This window comes from Tachypleus tridentatus, chromosome 8 (genome assembly GCF_004210375.1).
Source record: "Tachypleus tridentatus isolate NWPU-2018 chromosome 8, ASM421037v1, whole genome shotgun sequence".
NCBI lineage: Eukaryota > Metazoa > Arthropoda > Merostomata > Xiphosura > Limulidae > Tachypleus > Tachypleus tridentatus.
In genome coordinates this window covers 114,659,449-114,681,644 of record NC_134832.1, presented here as the reverse complement: position 1 = coordinate 114,681,644, position 22,196 = coordinate 114,659,449, and the positions used below count along the sequence as shown (strand labels likewise).

Below are 22,196 nucleotides of genomic sequence, written 5' to 3'. Positions count from 1 at the left end.
AATAAAGATTGAATTAAAACGCTTGATGGCATTTCAACTAGTACATGATCAGTGGATTAAATTCAATTACAATAAATACAAATTGTTAAAAATTTATAATTACTACAAATGTCATTATAACATTATTTATTGTTGCATACATTTAGTGATAGTAAATACGACAGCTGTTAATATTAAGTATATGAGAAGTTAATATTAACTTCTCATCAAAGCATGCTACCTAATTAAACCGACTCTAACATTTGACGTATTTGTAAATATAGCAATTAAATATAATTTTCTTATGTTTTTACTTATAAAGATTAAAATGCACAGTTTTATCAACTGTGTGCGCTAGATGTTAACGTATTTTCGGTCGTAAATCCAATAATATCTTAGGAGGTTTAGGTTAGTGTTGAATCCATATTAAGTTTAGAATGAAAAATAATAATTTTAATAATAAAAGTGTTGTTAAAATGATAAATCTACATATATTAAAGGCTCTAATCAATGCTCTTAAAGAAAGCAGCATTAAAGAAACAACTGAGTATATCTGTCTTACAGAAATTATACTGTAACGGTTATCATGACAGTATTAATATTCGTAGAGAAAACCGTTCATGACGTCAAGAGAACATGTAGGTTCAAGAAGTATTGATACAAATGATAAAAACTCTATAACCCGAGTGCTTTCGAATGGTGGACCTTTCTTCTTCTGTGGCAAAGTGGAATTCTTTGGATAATATATATTATACTTACTTTAATCAGTAAAAAGTAATTTACATGGAGTACAATCGGTCAACCGATATTAAACTAAAATTGACAGAGATAATATATTCACCCTAAACTCTAAGAAAATGTCTAAATTATAATATAGTACAAAGGTCGAGTTTATGAATAATTTAGAACCTACTTACCTTAAGGTTAACTAGAGGACAAAGAATAAACGGTAAAGCAAGTGTAAGACTACGTTTTATCACGTTTCCTTCAACTTCACTCCGACGTATGTCATTCAATACAACTAAAGAAGCGCCCTCTGGTGACGTAGTCTTTTTTATAAGTTACACGGGACTTTTATAATACAAAGCTCTGGATCACAGTGTGGTACGTTTGTCGTTTTTTTTAATTTGTCTCTCGTCTTTATGATCTTTTCCAACTGTCCTTGTTATCATCTTCAAAAAATATAACAAGCAGTTCACCTGTTTGGGAAATTGATATTATAAGAACAAACTGAATGTGGCACTCAGTTAATGAACGGTGAATAAGATTTCTGGGTCATTACATCTGAAGTTAGTATAAGTTATGTTGGAAGTATTTTTAAACTTAAAACAAAATAAAGCTAACCATCTGTTATGAAAGGCTTCAACAAAAGTAATGAAGTCCAAAATTTCATACAGCACGATCTCCTAGTACAAAAAAACTCACTGTAATTTAAGACCATGAGTACATTATAAGTTTAATAGTCAAATCCCACATTTGGGTCACATAAATGTAGACCAAGAGTTGGCGGTGGGTGCTTTGACTACCTGCCTTCAACATAGTCTACCAATTCAAAGTTAGGGACGGTTGTATGAACATGACACCGTCAACCGTAATGAAAAAATGTAATCACCGAAACTAGTTGTCAACTTTTAGGCAACTCTAATACGTATCAAATATTGAACTTAATCGTTTCTCTTAAAATGGGATGCGAACCGTGAACTTTCTGACTCGCGGCCCAATACGCTAATGACTTGGCCACGCTCGACCCAAAATAAAAATAATTTACCGTTAAAGCGTTTTTAGAAACATAATTTTATGTAAAAATGTATATTATAATTATTTTTTGCGTTTTCTACAATCTTTGCGAAATTTCAAGAAGTTAAACAAGTTTTATTTTATTTGTAGTGTACAGTTCACACCGAGAAAAAAAATCGAGCTTTGAAATATTACAATTAACGTCACGAAAAGTTCTGTTAAATATAGTTTTACTATTACTGTTAATTACTCCAGAATTGTGTACACACTTAACATCGAATATTCACATACTCAAAGATCGGTTTGTTTTTAATTTCGCGCAAAGATATACGAGGGCTAACTGCGCTAGCTGTCTCTAATTTTGCAGTGTAAGATACCAAACATGCTCGCCCTTTCAGCCGTGGGGGCGTTATAATGTGACGGTCAATCCCACTATTCGTTGTTAAAAGAGTAGCCCAAGAGTTGGCGGTGGGTGGTGATTACTGGCTGCCTTTCCTCTAGTCTTAAACTACTAAATTAGAGATGACTAGCGCAAATAGTCCTGGTTTAGCTTTGCGCGAAATTAAAAAACAAAACAAAAACAACCTTGGTATACTTAAGCAAACCATAAGGAGATTAATTACAGTTGAAATAATTTATATGGAAAAGCATTATTACGTATATATTCACGTGTTCATAAGTCTTAGTACCACTATTATAAAATACGGGACCAAATTAACTTAAATACGTTGTTATAGGAGCTGGATTCTTTTTTTAAACAGTTTTTTATTACACTGTACTTTACGATAAAAATTAAGAAAGCCTATACATAGTAAAGAGTTGGAATTCAATCATTTGTAGTTCTTCGCTCTGTTTGCTGAAACAGGTGAAATTCTGAGAAAAAGATACTTTAATAAACTATGAAAGTGTTGACTTAAAGGATTTGTTTTGTTTGGTTTCTGTGATATTTTCATAAGTTAGCTATGCCTTATATATTTTATGTGAATAAATCACACCATTCTAGAAACAACGATAATAAGAAACCTGCTTCTACCTTTCTGTCTGGTCAGCTGGGTTGAGCTTAGCATCAACTGATGCAGAACGACTGAAAGGTTAGTTGTTTTGCTGCTTAACTCCAGGTTTGTAAAATATTTTAATGCTAGCTTCTTGAAGACTTAGCTTATAGTTGTATCATCATTTTATCACACTATGCTTATATTTCTTGAGTAAACCCGTACATAATGCACTCTTGTCAAGGTTTTACCGTTGTCATAATAATATGTTAAGGTCTGCCAAACGTTTCATTGTTGGTGTGAGTCATCAAAATGTGTATAGCTCGTGAAAAGAGGTTAAAAAACTAATTTATTTCATGTTATTTTGCCATAAGAGTTGCCTAGAAACACGTACATTCTCCTTTTTGTTTTTTTAACAGGTTTCGTATTGTGGCTACGCGAGTTTTGTATGTTTTTACATCATATAAAAACGACACGACTCAACAAGTACTGGTTATGTGCATTGTATAAGTTTTGATGGTTATACCATTAAGCTGGCACTTGTGTCCTTTCTGTTTGTTACATCTGAGAAAACAGGAGACCATAAAGCAGAGATCCTATTATTGTTAGTGTGAAAAATATTAAAAAGATAAAACAAAACCAGACGTGAAATATTTAATTTAATGTTATACGTTAGAACCATAACTGCGTAAGTATTAGCAAAAATATACTAGGAACGTCAGTTAAAACTGAGAGTAAAGCATACATTTACATAGATGCTGTAAGTACAAGTTCATAAACACCATGGTTACAACAAGTCTACAATGTAAGTAAAAGTCTATATACACCATGGTTCTGTATGCGACTACTGACGCACGCATATTGTATTTCTTTGTTCAGTTATGATGTATCTGAGCTAAACAGTGGTAAGTAAATGTTGCTGTTTTTGTAAGACCAGTTTATGAGTTCAGCGGTAGAGAACAATAAAAACATTTAAATATGACAGTGGGCATGATATGAGTTAAGCAGTTTTACACTTTTATTTGTAATGACAATTAAAATATCCTTATATGAAGATAAGTAATGTTAAAACGAAAATTAAGAATAAGAGAAAATAAGGAAAAGGAACGTATTTCCAGGACGATATAATTGCACCAAGATTCAATCACATTGTCGGTGTGTTGTTTCTGTTAAAAACACATTTTTAACATTTATACCATCAATAACAATATGCAACACAAATTTTGTTTCTGGATAGTATGTGTTATTTCTTAATTGCTTATGTTGTAAAAGTATAGAAAATGGCCATTATTCTCTTCAAACTTTGCTTTTGTGACCTGGATAATGAAATTGTCTATATAAAAACGAGCAAATTTGCACATTGTCATGTACATCAGGTCTGAATAAAACAACATATGAATCAAAATTTACACGTATTTATACTAAAGTTATACAAAAATGAACAAAAGTGTTTAGAAATGAGTAGTTTTGTAATGCAATTCACTTTCACGTATCAGCCCCCAAATATAGTCCCTCGTCATGTTTTCGTTATACACTTCTTGGTAGCGGCGTTCAAAGTCCAGTATATTTTGGTGGATGTTTGTTTGTTTTGAATTTCGCGCAAAGCTGCTCGAGAGCTATCTGCGCTAGCCGTCCCTAATTTAGCAGTGCAAGACCAGAGGAAAGACAGCTACTCAACACCACCCATCGCCAACTGTTGGGCTACTCTTTTACCAACGAATAGTGGGATTAACCGTCACATGATATCGCCCCCACGGCTGAAAGGGCGAGTACGTTTGGTGACCGGGATTCGAACTCGCAACCCTCGGATTACGAATAGAACGCCTTAACACGCTTGGCCATGCTGGGCCGATCTTGGTGGAAGTGCTCGTCTTGCTCTTCTGAGTATGCTCCCATGTTCTCCTTGAATTTATCAGAATGAACGTCAAGGATATGGACTTTCAGAACCATCCTGCAGCCCATTTTGCCTTAGTTCTTCACCAGAGCCTCAACCAGTTCCACATAATTTTCGGCCTTGTGATTGTCCAAGAAGACCTGAACCACTGCGACAAAGCTGCCACAAGCTTTTTTCCTTCCTACTGAGCTTCTTGGAGAATTCTGTGCACTCCAAGATCTTCTTTATTTGTGGTCCAATGAAGACACCAGCTTTGACCTTTGCCTCAGACAGCTTAGGGAAGAAGGTACTTGAAGGCTGCAGACTCCTTATCAAGAGCTATGACAAATTGTTTCATAAGACCTAATTTTATGTGCACTGGTGGGAACAACACCCTCTGGAGGTCCACTAGTGGCTCACACTTGACATTGTGCTTCTCCACAGAGAACTCGGTTCGTTATGGCCAGTGCTTCCTGTTGTAGTGCACTGGGGTGTCCATGCTATCCCAAAGGCAAAGATAACAGGGAAACTTGGAAAAGTTTCTTTGGAGACCCATCAGGAATACCACAATTTTGAAGTTTCCGATAACATCCCAGCCATATATTACTATAGAAAGTTCTTGAAAATTCTTGTAAGTTCGAAATAATTCTCTGTCAGAAACGGGCCTGGCATGGCCGAGCGCATAAGGCGTGCGACTCGTAATCCGAGGGTCGCGGGTTCGCGCCCGCGTAGCGCTAAACATGCTCGCCCTCCCAGCCGTGGGGGCGTTATAATGTGACGGTCAATCCCACTATTCGTTGGTAAAAGAGTAGCCCAAGAGTTGGCGGTGGGTGGTGATGACAAGCTGCCTTCCCTCTAGTCTTACACTGCTAAGTTAGGGACGGCTAGCACAGATAGCCCTCGAGTAGCTTTGTGCGAAATTCCAAAAAACAAAAACAAACTGTCAGAAACTCAGCACTGAATCTACCTAAAATGTTCTGAAAAATTGGTAAATTTGAAAATTTAATTACCCAGGTCACAAAAGCAAAGTTTGAAGAGCAAAATAGGTCTTTTCCATTCACTTTAGGCATAAGCAATTGGGAAATAACTCTTTCTGCCAAGGAACAAGAAAAAGTAAACATTTTGTTACATAGTGTAATATGACCTTGATCTAGAAACTGTGTAAATATAATATTAACATATTTTGACGTTCGATATAGAAAATGTTTGTTTATAAAATACCGCCTGAATCTTAAGACAAGCAGATTATTTTAATAATACGGCCATGACTTTAAGAACCATAAGACACGACCTTCATCACTTAAAGGGTAACTAGGCTCTATTTAAACAATATCAACTTTACAGTCAAAGCAAATAAAACTCTCTTAACAATGTTAATAAGGAGAATACAACAATGAAAGTTATAACTAATGTTAAAAACACAATATCAAAGCATGGTTTTTCAAACTACACTCCGCGAAGCCCTTGGACCCCGCCATAGTTACACTTCTGGCCAAAATCTTAAGGCCAATGAACATAAAGAAAAAAACATGCATTTTGCGTTGTTAAACTCAACCACTTATTTGAGTAGAGCTTAGAAAGATGAAAATAAGAAAATGGAAAATAAAAATAAAAAACCTTTTTAGCATTTAATAGGAAAGATGTGAAAACTATGAAATTCGCTTAAATACCAGCTGGTCAAAAGTTTAAGACCATACCAAAAAGAGGTCTTAAACAAGGTAGTAAATGCCCAACAAGAGGTCTCAGTAGTGAGTTGCATGGCCGTCATTGGGAATAACTGCAAACATTCCATTTTGCATGGCTTTGCCGGACAACTCGTCGAATCCTCCTGCTCAACGTCGGCGAAGTTTTCTTGGGCCGACCACTTGAAATTCTCGTTCCATATCCCTCAGGTTCTTTTACGAAATTTGCAACAGCAGTTTAAGTTCGCCCAATCTCACCAGCGTTGGCACGTTGAGAGAGACCCTGCTTTTGCAGCTCAACGATTCTGCCACGTTCAAACTCCGTTAATTTTTTAGCTTTTGCCGTGTTTTTATCAATGTCACACAAGGAGATATCAGTGAGAGATGTTGACAACGCTAATGCCTGAACACAAGTGACTAAGTTTTGTTATGTGATTAACGCTTTGTTTCAGTATGGTCTTTATTTTTTGACTAGAAAGTATTTAGGCTAATTTCATAGTGTTCACATTTTCCCTATTAAATACTAAAAGAGTTTTTTATTTTTATTTTCCCTTTTCTTATTTTCATATTTCGAAGCTCTACTGAAATAATTGGTTGAGTCTAACAACGCAAAATACATATTTTTCTTTATGTTCATTGGTCTAAAGATTTTGGCCAGCAGTGTATCTGGGACGCCTCAAGGAAATTTTAAAATGTTAATATTTTTTCTTAAAACTATAAAATTGATTCAAAGTACGTTGTACAAAAATATAACAAGTAAAATATATCTTTAATATAACATGTTTATCGCGTATTGGGCTTTTTAATATTTTATTCTGCCTGACACCGCACGATTTTATTTAGCTTGGGGGAAGTTATCGCGGTAAAAGTGTTAATACAATCTCAATTAACTATGACAGCGACACCATTGGTTGCCAGAAACCATCTCAAAATCGCATACGTCATTGGAGATGCAAGATAACCTAGTAATTTTCGTATGAAACATCAGTCAACCCTGGGTAGTGATACTAACTGTTTTTTAGCAGCTAAATCCGGAACGGAATGAAACAAAATATAGCATGACGTCATAGCTGAAACTTGTCCAAATTTGAAGCATTGTGATGAAGCTAGATGCAATATCAATTGTTTCAATTTCAAAGTATATTCATATGAAGTATAATTATATTTACGAAAATTATAATTGGTAATTATTAGGTTAGGTTAGATTCGTTGTAGTTTAATTAGACAAACTTGGGCTCTATGACGTCATACGCTCGCATGACGTCATGTTTCATTTTGTTTGAGATTAAGACGCACGGCAGATCTGGCTTAATATTTTGCTATTTGGCTTAAATTTTCGTGATAAAAAACAAAAAATAATAGGTTACCCTTTTCCTTTAGAATAAGATATTTTGTGTCCGATAAAATACTTTTGAAATGCCAAAGATATAAGAATATGTTTTTAGACAAATTAATAATTAATTGTCACCCTTTTAACCAATAAGTGGCTGAATATCAGTAATAAATCTGATATGAGTAAAAATCTTCCTAAGCCTAATACAATTTCATCGTCGTTATCGTCGTGTGCAAACACTTTAATACAGGATGATGCAAGAAGTACCGAAACAAGAAAGAAAAGAAAGTATGATGAAAGTTTTATTTAATATGGTGTTTACATGGACAGATAATGAATATAGACCTAGTGGGTTGTGTGTTGAATGTTGAATGTGAAGCAGTGTTGAGTAACAGTAGTTTGCATCCAGCAAAATTAAAACGGCATCTAGAAACCAAACACTCCCAATTAAAAAATCCAACTTTCAAGCATTTCAAAAGAAAGTGTTTGCAATTAAATGCAAGGAAAACTAAATATCGTTCGCTTGTCCATAAGAACAACAAAGGTGCTCTTATCGCTGCATATCGTGTTAATTACCGTATTGCAAAAGCAAGTGAAGCTCATAACCACGCGCAAAAGATTTGGTAGATTGCACGATTGATGAAAAATTTCTTTAAAACCTTAACTCCGTGTCCCTTTCTGAAAACTCGGTTTCTCGAAGAATCAAGGATATGCTAGCAAGTTGCTTAACGGAGTTAATAAGGCGAGTAAACGCGAGTCAAAATTTTTCGCTTCAGATGGATGAATCAACAAATGTCGCAGGTTATACGATGTTGTTTGTGTTTGTTCGCTATATTCACGAAGCTAGTTTTGAAGAAGACGTTAATTTTCAAACATTAGCCTATTCAAACAACAGGCAAAGAAATATTTAAACTGGTCGATTTCTATATGGAAGAACATGAGATCCAATGGCAGCTTTGCTCAAGTATTTGCACTGATGGAACTACAGCTATGATTGGGAAATTTTCAAGCGCAGTGGCGTGCATAAAAAAGAAACACCGGGACATCGAGAGTATCCACTGCTGTCTTCATCGTCATGCACTTGTAATGAAACGAATGCCAGAAGACTTAAAAGAAGTATTGGATGATGTCATAACAATAGTTAATTTTATAAAATCAAGACCACTCAATGCGAGGCTATTCAGTTTACTCTGTGGGGATATGGAAAGTTTACCAATAAAAAATTTGCTGCTTCATATTGAAGTTCGATGACTTTCTCGGGAAAAAGTACTTGCTCGGTTTTACGAACTGCGTCAAATAGGCTTCATTTTATCTGAATGCAATTTTGAGCTTGCAGTTAAATTAAGGGACAAATGCTGGATACAGAAAGTGGCTTACCTATCGGACGTATTTGCCTATCTATATGAAGTGAATGCTACAATGCCGGGTACTAAGGTGGCGTACTTCAAAGCTCTGAGTAAAATGGAAGCGCTTCAACGTAAGCTAAAAGTTTGGGTTGAATGTATACTTATGTAAACCTTTATTGCTGTGAAAATTTCATTGTTTTTTTTTTTACTTGAAAATGAAATATCCTTAAGTGAAGATACAAAAGTTTCAGTCTTGCGGCACATATCTGATTTATGTACAACTATTGGTGAGAACTTCCTTCCTCATTTAGAAAAATTACTGGGGATTCAAAATCCCTTTGTTGACTTTGCAAATACCAACGATTTGCCTTTGAAAGAAAACGAACAGTTTATAAAAATTTCAACTGATTACACCTTAAAAACAAAATTTCAACAGGAAGAAATTACACAGTTTTGGATGCAAATGGTCATGGAATACCCCGAAATAAGTAACAAAGCACTGAAAATTTTGATGCGTTTTCCAACAACATGTGTTTGTGAGCAAACATTTTCACTGTATAGAGGCACAATGACCAAATTTAAACACAGGTTAAATATTGAAGATGATTTGCACTTACAGGTAACAACCATAACTTCAAATATTAAACTACTTTGTGAACAAAAGCAAACCCATCCGAGCCACTAATAAATAAATAAGTACACTGTACTTTTACTGATATGAATTTTGCAAGCAGAAATTTGTGAACAAGTAGAAGTATTTTTTCAAATATTGATATTTTAATAACTTTATATTCTAAAAGTTTGAAGTAAACTTTATCTGGTGTTAGGGACCAATTGTTTCTATTCATAGTATATTTGTTTTTTATTAAAGCTCCGGAATGTGTTTTTTTTTTCGTGATGCAAAACTCCGCAGTTCTAAAACGTTTCGGAACCTCTGACCTAGAGCGTTCATAGCTTTTGTCATTAAATCTACACTTATGACTGGGCCGTGCTATGACGATAATAAGATATTTTGACAATTAGAGATCAGGAAACTACGAGGATGTAAATCTTGTCATTAACATAACAATGATATTGAAGATGGATAGATATTATTAATAAACTGAACTTTAACTTTGAAACTACGAAGTTGTTTGCTAAAACATTCGAAGAATCGCATCAGTTTATAACCTACAAATGTAAGACACATGTCGTTTCCTATCGCATTATTTAGTTGATTAAAGTTACAGTTAGGAATCTAACAGTTGTATGGATTTGTTCCCAGGCTAACAATGATCCTTATAACATTGTGCATGTTTCTCCATATAAACGCATTTACTACAACAGCGAAACTTCCATTAGCTAATATAATAAGCATATGAGCTTGCCAGGCAAGGATAACTAATATTAATACCAGGAAACAATGACATAAACACGACGCAGTTCAAGTACACCAAGCCTGCAACTTCTGGTAACTGGCTCTCCCAGGAGTAAACATGGTACGATCCCATGAAAACTAATTTTTATATCCATAAAATCCACAAATGAGTACTTTCTAAAATATATCGTAATGAATGTGTCAAGAACAACACTGTTATTTTGTTGCCCTCCAGCGGTATGTCTGTGGACTTCCAACGCCAGACATTGTGCTTGAAACAATAAACCTTATTTGGCAAAATATATAAATGAGTTATCTCAATTTAAAGCCATGGTGCTTCGGATACAAAAAAATTCATTTGTTTATAAGTTTACATCTAATAATGTACTGAAAGGGCAGTGGTTCGTACTGTGTTATAACTGTAGCATTTTTCATGCGATTTTGCGTGTTTTTTTTCCCAAGTATAAAAATTCTAAGATTTAAGTTTTTAAAATAAAACTTAGCACGATAAACGTTCAAAATATGTACAAATTAGGCTCTGCTGTTGAAATATTAATCAAAATGATACTTTTTCAAAATATCATGAAAAATGAGAAATATACCCTTCAAAAAAAGAAACGCAAAACGATATTTTTGTTATTTTAAAGAGAAATATATGTAATAACTTTACACGCTCAGAGTATGTGATGTTACACGTGTTAAGGCACTGATTGTCAGACCAAAATGACAATAAAAGTTGTGCACTTTGAAAACGGAGGAAAACATCGGATTTTTCGCCAAACGCATTCGTGTCCAATAAATTTGTTTGAGAGATCTGCCTGTTCTGCAAGTGCAACATGTGCAAAATCCCTATAAAAGTGACGGGTTTTCGGTTTCCATAGCTCAGTGTTAAGCCACCGACACGCAATACAGTTACGCCAAGACTGACTGAAGCACAACGCAACAACGCCATTGGTCGTTAGAAGCAGGCGAATCTCGATCAAATGTTGCCAGAGCTGTGAGTGTCCACCCAAGCACCATCACAAGGCTATGGAATCGTCACCAACAACATGGATCAACTTGTGACCGTCCACGATCTGGCAGACCTCGTGTGACCACGCCCGCACAAGATCGCTACATCCGGTTACGTCACCTTCGGGATAGGACCACCACTGCGACGTCTACTGTCTCAACCATACCAGGGCTGCGTAGGATTTCGATCAGACCGTACGCAACCGTCGACGAGATTCTTAGGCTCCATGTGCAACCCATCATGGTGAACGTCAACGACGTTTTTCAACATGACAACGCCCGTCTTCACACAGCCCGACTCACCACTGTCTTCTTGAGACACCACAACATCAACGTTCTTCCCTAGCCCTCCAGATCACCAGATTTAAACCCCATCAAACATCTTTGGGACAACCTCAACCGCAGACTCTACCTCAGCTTGCAGCAGCTATGCAGGCTGAGTGGACAGCCATTCCACAGGATGTGATTTGTCATCTCATCGCTTTCATGGGCAGGAGATTCCAAGCAGTTATTGATGCTCACGGGGGCATACTCGTTATGGACGTTGAGTGACGTTAAACTTCAACTTGTGAGCGTGGACTTCGCCTTTGCAGACTTTGGATGTTCAGCAGTGAATGTGCAAAGTTTCACACATGTCATACAGAACTACCCGAAATAAACTTGTTAACAAAATGTTTCAAATTTTGCCTTTTGCGTTTCTTTTTTTGAAGAATATATATATACAGATATTGGTCAACACGTTAAAAGTAGACAGGTTAACAAATTCAATAAATAGAATGATGTAAGAGTTAAGGAAATGGTAATTAATATAGATACACTTATAAACTGTCAGCAGATAAATAAATGGAAGGCAGTAAAGGCATATAAATACTGATATAAAATTCTTCAGCATTTCTTGCTTCCAAAAAACTATAGCATGTACTGTTAGTAACAACTTTGTTCAGCTAGCTCCTGTACATGGTACGTCAACCACGTTGTAAATTATTTGGTACGCTCAGCTGTTACAGAGGGAGGGAGACAGAGAAAGAAACAGTTTCCAAGGTTACGTGATGTGTTCGTCACGTAGTCTTGGCGGGCTCCTATACCTTCTATACTGTCATGTTAAACTACAGTAAAATGAATAACCTGGGATAATAATAAAACTAAACTATGTGATACTGTGTGAAAATATTTAGAATGTTTTTACACCAGTGATCAGTCAAACCTACACGGTAACTGTGGAAAAATCGCAAAACAAGATTTAGTTTATAATCATCGCAGTTGGTCATAAAACACAGATAAAGTTTCGGTTGTTTGTTTTAAATTTTGCGCAAAACCACACGATGTATATGGGCGTTAGCCGTACCTAATTTACCAGTGTAAGACTAGAGGAAAGGCAGCTAGTCATCAACACCCACCGCCAACTCTTGGGCTACTCTTTTACCAACGAATAGTGGGATTGACCGTCACATTATAACGCCCCCAACGACTGAAAGGCCGAGCATGTTTGGTGCGACGAGGATTCGAGTCCGCGACCCTCAAATTACGTTATGAGTAGCTTTCTGTATGCAACCTGCTCGGTAACATAATGCTGGGTGTTTTTTTTTCAGGGGTCATTTTAACAACAGATCACGTTAAAAATAAATTGGTTCCAAATAAAATAAATTTAAATCACTTGATTATGTTCTTGCTCATCTCTGTATCAATAGGTAATAATTACCTATCGGCCTGATTTCTTCAGAAAATTTAAATGTTATAGAATAAAGTACATTAATTATTTTATATTACAGACCAAAAAAACGACATATCCAACTACACGCTACCTGATTAAAGCACACACTTTATATAAGTAAAATTCGAATCCACCTAAACCCTATGTGGTAAAATCACTTGCATTCAAAAGGTAAAATACGATCCAACTGTATACTGTTTATTTGTTTGTAGTGAAGCATAAAGCTACACGAAGGCATATCTCTGCTCTGCCCACTACTGGTATTGAAACTCGGTTTCTAACTTTGTAAGTCCGCACACATACAGTTGTAGCACTACTTAAATATTCTACATGTAAAATACGAATACAACTACACACTACTTAGTGAAAACACACGTAAGTAAACGCCAAATACAATAAGGCGTTATCAAGAAAAGTATAGCACACAATTAAGAAAAGCGATGATTACATTACAAAGACATTAAGTTATGCATACAGATATCCACGGAAGGGTAATTATTGCTTGATAATTTAATTAAGTGAAAAATATATGATACCGGATCTTATGACTGCAGGACAGTTTTAAGCTGGGCCAGACATAGTTGAAAGGTTATTGTGCCATACTGTGAATCCGAGGGTTAGATGCCCCACCGTCGCATAAACGTTTAAATTTATGGGCAGCTATGCATATTTAGCTCTTGCGTAGATTTGGGAAAATCTCTAGCAGGTCCTTAAGACCTTTTCCCAATAAATGTTTATCATGATAAAGTGCAGCTCTTTTTGAGCTACTTTTAACGCATTTCTAAGTATGGGTCTGATAGTGGCATCTGAGTAGTATTAACATAAAGCTACGTACAATGATATAAAAATACCAGACAATAATAACTAGAAAAGTTAAAACCAACTTAGAAAGCCCTAAGAACACTGCACAACAATTTTTTAAAAGGTTTGGCTTCCTGAAAAGTTCTTGCTGATTGTGACAGGTACCTGGTAGGTATGCACAAATATAGTTTTGGTTTTCCTTCATCACGTGGGAACTCTGAGAAATAGACAGTTAACTGTTTACCGGCAATGACGTATCTAATTGCGTTTATGTTTCTAATACGTTATTAAGTTCAACATAATTAAAAGTGTTTTGCTCCTGATTTTCGTTTGTATTCAATGTCCGGTGCATCACGTTGCAGTGTCCAACAGTAGTCAGCAAGCATTGACGGATTCCAGTTGCCCTGATATCGTTTTTCCATTGTAGCAATGTTCTGGTGAAACCTTTCACCGTGTTCGTCACTGACAGCACTGAGATTTGCGGGGAAGAAGTCCAAGTGTGAGTGGAAGAAATGAATCTTGAGTGACATGTTGCACTTCATTGTTTTGTATGCTTTGAGAAGTTTGTTTACCAGCTGAATGTAATGTAGGGCTCTGTAATTGCCAAGAAAATTGTCAACAACGTCTTTGAAGGCTTTCCAGGCAATCTTTTCCGGCCCAATTAACAGATATTTGAACCGCTTGCCACTCATAACATGTCTGATCTGAGGGCCAACAAAAATGCCCTCTTTGATCTTGGCCTCAGTTATTTTTGGGAACATCTGTTTTAAATAACGAAAACCTTCGCCTTCTTTGTTCATTACTTTCACGAGATTTTTCATAAGTCCTAATTTTACGTAAAGAGGAGGCAAAAAAATATTTTCCGGGTCAACAAGCGGTTCATACGACACATTTTATTGTCCTAGAACTAACTTTTTACAGAGTGGCCAGCTCTGTCTAAAATAATGAGATTCTTTGGCACCACTGTTCCATTCACAGATGAAACAACAATACTTTGTTTCGCCGAGCTGCAGTCACAGTAACAGAGCATCGACTTTCAGATCTCCACAGATATTCCAGTTGTACTTGCTGTACTGGATGTGCTTCAGCAACATTTCCATGTTCTCGTAGGTTTCTTTCATGTATGCTGCAGGTATTGAAGGGTGGACGTTGTCATTGTGTAACAAAACAGCTTTGAGGCTTAACATTGATGAATAAATAAAGAGACGCCACTCTTGCGGGTCATGTTCACAACCCAAAGCAGAGAGCAATCTTTCGATGTCAACATAGAAACAGAGACTGTCAATTTATGCAAAAAATTTGGTTATGTCATCTTGGCGGCTTCGAAAAACAGAATTTTTCGTATTTGGTGACAGCAAACACCATTCCTGCAGTTACGAACCCAGCAATTCGGCTTTTACTTTTGACAAACCCAAATCTCTGACCAGATCGTTTAATTCTGACTGTGTTATGAGATGTGGATCGCCTGAGGATCACGGTTCAAAATCCTGATCAATGTCACTGCCAGTTCCCTGCGTTGCAGTTTCTTCATCTGGTTCATCTAAGGTCCATTCCTTTGGTGGTTTCAGGTGGAAGACTGTCATCATCTGGCACGGGTTTCATTGCTGAAGGCAGATTATGGTATTCAATTGACTTCTTGTTTTTGGCAGAGAAATCAGACACATTAGACAAACAGAAGTTATAGTCACATGGCCTTTCTGTTCTCGCCATATCGTCGGGACAGCAAATGGCATTGTCTTTCAAGTGCCTCTGAGCCAAGCTCTAAGACAGACTGTACATGTCGCACAACAAATGTGAGGTGCCCATTCCTGGTCTTGATCACCAATTTTACAGCCGAAGTACAGATGGTACTTTCTTCACAAGAGCAGTTATTGAGCGTCTCTGATGAAGAAGCGTATACTCGCCACAAATATAGCAGAATGTATCGTGGCTGTTACGACATTGACGAGACATACTGACAGACACAAATCGTTCTGTAAAACGTCTATAACATCTAACTTACTTGTTACAGTGGTACTGAGGCAGTGCTATATTCTAAAACAATACGTACACACTATAAGGTCTATATTAATCCAATGAGCAGCATCTGTGTATGCAAGCCACTTTTATAGCCTGCTGAGACAGTGTCAAGCTGGCTCCGACCTGCCCAGGCATGCCCGAGCTGCATACTTCCACAGAAGTTTCCAACCTAGCCTGATTTCATGCCTGGACATGCCCAGACTGCAAAAAAGCATTGTTCATAGGTCTCTTACAGAAATGAAAATTTTTGGACACAAATATAAGAAAAAAGATGACAAAACTGAAGATTTCGATGAAACGGTACGTGATAGGTAAATTTGGATGTAATTTTCGCGATCAGCAGCCAAAAATCTATAAGGAACATCCAACAGTGTTCAAGAAGCAAAAACTTTGTTGTGCAGTGCAATTAGAGTTATTAATACCTTTTGCATTTAAAGTGTGGAAAGTTAAATGAAGTTAGAACATTTTCTCCAATTGTAAATTATGGAAAAATAAAACAAAAACAACAAAATGGATTGAGCGTAGCCTAGTGTCTCACGTCAGATGCGTAAAGACACTCCCCACACTGTGGGGTAGATGGAATATCTCTTCTGTTTAGCTTGGGTTAAAATTCTAAAATAAACACAAATTTTTAAACCAAAACCTACCTATGGATTTTTCTCAATCCATTCACTGGTAAACATTGTTCTAAATCACAGTACTCCGACAGTCATAAACTTTAAATTGCAAGCTGAATTTTCGTCTTCAGCTTGAAGCATAATGATGATTAAAACAAAATAGGCCTAGCTAACCAATGAATGAATACTTGCTTTAAAATTTTTATCAATATTCACTATTGTTACTAGTTGCTGATCAATTTTGCTTTCGTTCATTTAAGTATCACACAGCGAAGGTGTTTTTGAATAGTTATCATGACTTTTGTCAATACACAACAATAACCACAGTAAGTAAGAAAGTAACATTCGATAGTAAAAACGTTAGTTTTAAAATCGTAAACTTATTATTGGAACAGACCCATACTTTATAAAACGAACCAAAGTCTGTAAAATATATGGTGGTAGTTTTTACTCTTGCTATCTGTTATAATTTATCTCGGCTGATCTTCGAATTTCTTACGTTCCGTTTTACGATTTCAAACAGCTTGAAACTGAGTTAAATATATTAGAAGTTAATTAAATGTCGATATGTGTCAAGTTTATGACATTTGCCAACAAAATTGATACACACAATTTTATTTCTTAACATAAATATATTTTGAGATACAAACAATAATAAAATGTATAATAATGGTTATTACAAAGAATGATTTATATACAAAAGTGTTACAAACTTACAAAAAAATATGTGGTCTTCTATGTAATCTGGAACAAAATATTTTAGTGACGGTTCACAAAAAGCAAATTAATTCTGAGTTGATATACGTATAATTTACTTAACGGGGAGCTAGCTAACTCCTCACTGATCACACGAGTGTTCACCGCTGAAATTATATAATGTTTTCTTAAAATACTAACACCCGATGTTAATACACTAAAGTTAAGCAGTCTGTAATATTTGAAATCTATAAACGTTCCCTGGACAAATATTTGTAGTTTCCTGACTAATAAACATTAATAACTGTCATGGATTTCGAGTTGTGTAGTATACCAGCCGTAGAAAACCAACAAACTGTACTGTCTCTGTGCGAGGACTATTTTTTTGTAATTGTTAAGCAAGATTCTAGAAATTTCAGCTGCAGCAACAGTACTGTCAATCACCAGTATTTTACATACACACGTATAACATTGTTTATTCTTACACTCGAGAATCTTCTACAAATTTAGTAAAGAAGTCAGAATTTCTCAATATACAGTTAACAGTAAAAGGTACATGCATTCATAACGATGTATTAAACTGAAACCAACAACGATATTAAAATAAATATATAATAGTAAGTCCATTACACCTCTCTTCTTAGAGATTTAAAAGTTAGCGTTAGAAAATTTTAACCAAAATATTACATATATATACATATTAATAACAATACATTAAATATAATTCATTATAAAAGAATCATACAACGTCAGTAATAATGTCAGTATATAACACAATCACTACAAGTAACCTTATGATCACAAAATTACATAGCACGTGAAAGTGCAACAAAACAAATGTTATCTTTTTGATAAAAAAACCAACACAATCAACAATTACACGACTGAGGAGTTCTTCAAAAATGGGATAAGTTTCAAAGAAGCAACAGGAACTTTCTGGTTAGGTTTTTGATCAACTTACAAGTACGACAAGTTTTACAAAACTGAGAAGCATATTGCTTAATTTGTGGCCAAATTAAATGTCTCATATTTTGTCACATGTCTTGTTGACACTTAAATGACTTTCCAGAGGGAGTTCATGGGCACCTTCCAATATTTCAAAACGACATACTTTTGGAATAACAACTTGATAAACTGCAGCTCAATCCTCAGAAGCTGGTATATTTAGTGGTATACATTTTCCAACGAGCACACCATTTTTGAAAAAACAACCATTTGGAACATTCTTCAGTTTATTCTTTCGGAATGCATTTTGAAATAGTGAATAGATCTGTGGATTCTTCTCTTGCTCAGCCATCACTTTATTTCTAGCCAACAGAATTTCATAAGGTGAACAAGATCGCTCACATTCGTCATTGTCACTTACCAAAGAAATGTCAGTAGGACAATTATCCACGAGATCCCGGTTGGATCCAAAAAACCTACAATATCGTCCTCTGAATACATGTGTCTTATTTGTTTTTTGGCTTAATTTATCAGCGTGAGCTCGAATCACAACACAGGAGGTGAACAGGAAGAAATTAAGACTATGCTAATTTCGAGAAGTGATATAGAGTTCTGTACAAGCTAGTATAAGCTACGATTTATCTCAATTGAATATATGTTATAATAATGTTCATTGAATAGGTAAGACTGTTGGGTACTGCAGTACGATCTTGGTCTAACTTACAGTGTAATATCATCATTATTCTTATTTTAGTCTTCATTTAATGTAGACACAAAATCTTCTTAATGCTCCAACAGCGAGAAATATATATATAACAAGCATAAATCTGGATCACTTCGGACCAGTCATATGCGGTTAGGTTTCGTTTGGTCCAGTATTCTAAGGTCGAGACTGTTAGAAATCGATCTAAACTAGTCTGGTTAAAATGGATCTGATCTAACCCTCAGGCATATGGTAAGTAGATGGTCTATAAATGTTGTGTTTTTCATGACATAGACGGTCATTAATGACTTTCTGATTTCTAACGTAGATATATAAATCAACTGTATCCTAGATTCAAGGTTATGCATTCTGTTATTTGTTTACACAAATACATATATTTTGTTTCTAACAAATCACTCATAGAATATCCCAAATTTGTGTAATATATGGAATAGTATTTTCATTACAGCTATTCTATTTTCTTAGTGTGTGTGTGGAAATGGTTCTAATTTCCTAAGATAATCGTCCCGTATGTAATATTATTGAGATTATGGTCGAATATTTTGATAAAAGTGAGAATGTTCAAAGGGTGATTCAACCCTAAAAAAATGACACACTTCTTTTTTTTTCTGTTTAATATTAGTCGGATCCAACCACATATTTCACAATGGTGAGTAATTTTATTATTTTCCCCATTTTAATGGTTACTTTAAAGACATAAACAAAACAATTAGGTTTGGTGAAATCACACATTTTCTGTCTGAAATATAGGGAGGAACCCAAATGGCATTGTCTGAAAATATTTTTGTTAAAATATTTTTTTTAAAAACCTTCAAGGCAGAAAGCCAGAAGGGTAACTACTGTAATAAAATTCAATATTTACTACCTGATTCTGCTTCCACTAAAACTATTTACTCTCCAGTGTGCCCAAAGTCGCTTTAATTTCACTTAAATACAGTTATTATAAATGAAAACAGATAATATTGTTAATTTTTCAGCCTCCTATGTCAAGAATTTATATTTTAATTTTAACCAAATTCGTAATGATGAATGTTCATAAAAACAGAGCTTATACAAATTCTTTCTATCTACTGATTACGTAAACGTTGTTCGTGTTTCATATCTTCTTTTTTAAATGTCCCCAGAATTTCACAACCAGCTACTTACAGTTAGGTAAGACAATTTGAAAATTTCACATATGTTTTAATCAGTTGAACCAGGATAAACCAGTTTAGAACAGTCAAAAGCCAGTCTGATCCAGTTTGATTTGGTCGGAACTGATATGGCCTAGACTGGTCGAAGCCAATTTGATCTATTTTTCAGAATTCAAGTAGCTCTTCTTGAACTTTTAATGCCATTTCATGACATAGACGAATTATTAATTATAGAATGTATAATTTCTAACGTGGATATTTGCATCAAATACAGTACCAACTTTAATGGTACGGAAGAAATTATAGTTGCATGTTATCAATGAATTTCAATCCGATGGTTTTAGTAGATTCAAAAATGTAATTTTTCAAACATACATGGAAAATGAATAAGTATAATACGTTACAGGACAGTAATACTGATAACAGATTAAGTACAAACTGTGAAAATTCAATTGTAGCATAGGATTGCTGATAACAAACTATGCTATAAAACTGACCTTAACCATAGCTTGTAGGCTTAAGCGCACACTGAGAGTTATACATCAAAACATTCTTGAAAGGCTCCAATATAAAAATTGCATACAAAGAATAACAGTTTGTTGTATAGCAGTGTATTCGGTTTTGATTTCAAACACAACCGACTGTCGGAAATAAAATTAAATAGATAATAATAATTCAGTTTTCCGTTATTATTATAAGGGTAAACACAGTTGCAGTTGTGATCGATCATTTATGAAATTTTGTTTTAATTCAGAAGAATATATTATAAAAATAATTAAAGGTAAGTTTTCATTCCATACTTAAAAGAGGTTCTTTTCAGGTATTTTTGGAACTCACTGTTTCATTATCCTTGATAAAAGATTGGTTTTAAAAAAAAATTTATGGTTTAATATTTTACTACAACACTTTACCAAATCCGCAGTTTCTGATTTATAAGGACCCGGCATGGCCAGATCGTCAGGACGCTAGACTCACAGTCTGAGATGCACGGGTTCGAATATCCGTCCCACTAAATATTTTACCCTTTAAGCCGTAGGATCATCATAATGTGACGATTAATCTCACTATTCGTTGGTAAAAGAGTAGCTCAAGAGTTGGCGGTGAGTAATGATGACTAATGCTTTCCCTCTAATCTTTCACTGCTAAATGAGGGAGAGACACTGGAGATAGCCCTTGTGTAGTTTTGCGTGATATTTAAACCAAAATGAGCCGCTAGGAATGGTAGGATAAAAAAATCCTAGTAGATTGCATTCTGAACATTCGTTAGCTCAGCTGTGATTTCAAATGCTCATAGCATTACAGTTCCGGGTTCGATCACTGCAGTGAACACAACATGGATATCATAGTGTGCAGCTTTGTGCTTAACAACAAACAAGCAGGATGTTTTTCAATTTGGGATCCACAGAGTATTGTAAACGAAAACAAGTCTGGTTTTAGGATAGCTTTCAATAAAATTTAAATAGAACAATGTGTTGCAAATAGTTTTATACGTCACAGTTGGTACTTTAATAAAGTTCATATTTTGAATTTCAGTGACCTTATGAAAACAATCAATAGAAAAAAAATTAATATATGATTGGATAATCATTGAGAAATTGTCACTTGATTCTATCGATAGTTTGCATTCATCAAACTTATGTATTGTTTAATACATACATATATATATAGAGAGAAAGAGATATTGTCTTTTATTTGACGTGTTAGCCTATACACTATTAAAATAACTTCACTGTAGTACCTAAGAACACCACTGAGAAAGTAAACACAAACAAAATTTAAAAAAGTTTAATTGTAATACACATTCGTACTATTAACACTACTGAGAAAAAACAAACAAAATTAACAAAAACTTAACTGCAGAACACATTCGTACTATTAACACTACTGATAAAACAACAAAACAAAATTAGTAAAACTTAACTGCAGAACACATTCGTACTATTAACACTACTGAGAAAACAACAAAACAAAATTAGTAAAACTTAACTGCAGAACACATTCGTACTATTGACACTACTGATAAAACAACAAAACAAAATTAGTAAAACTTAACTGCAGAACACATTCGTACTATTAACACTACTGAGAAAACAACAAAACCAAATTAGTAAAACTTAACTGCTGGACACATTCGTACTATTAACACTACTGAGAAAACAACAAACAAAATTAACAAACACTTAACTGCAGAACACATTCGTACTATTAACACTACTGATAAAACAACAAAACAAAATTAG

At 35.0% G+C, this 22,196-nt stretch overlaps 1 pseudogene across 1 annotated transcript in view; it reads right to left on the bottom strand.

The window, feature by feature from the left end:
* LOC143223249 (microtubule-associated serine/threonine-protein kinase 3-like) overlaps nt 1-22,196 on the bottom strand; it is a 122,582-nt pseudogene that overhangs the window by 50,700 nt on the left and 49,686 nt on the right. Inside the window, exon 2 of the transcript XR_013012786.1 lies at nt 897-1,178. The product of XR_013012786.1 is annotated as a microtubule-associated serine/threonine-protein kinase 3-like (transcript). The remainder of the gene's footprint in view (nt 1-896; nt 1,179-22,196) is intronic.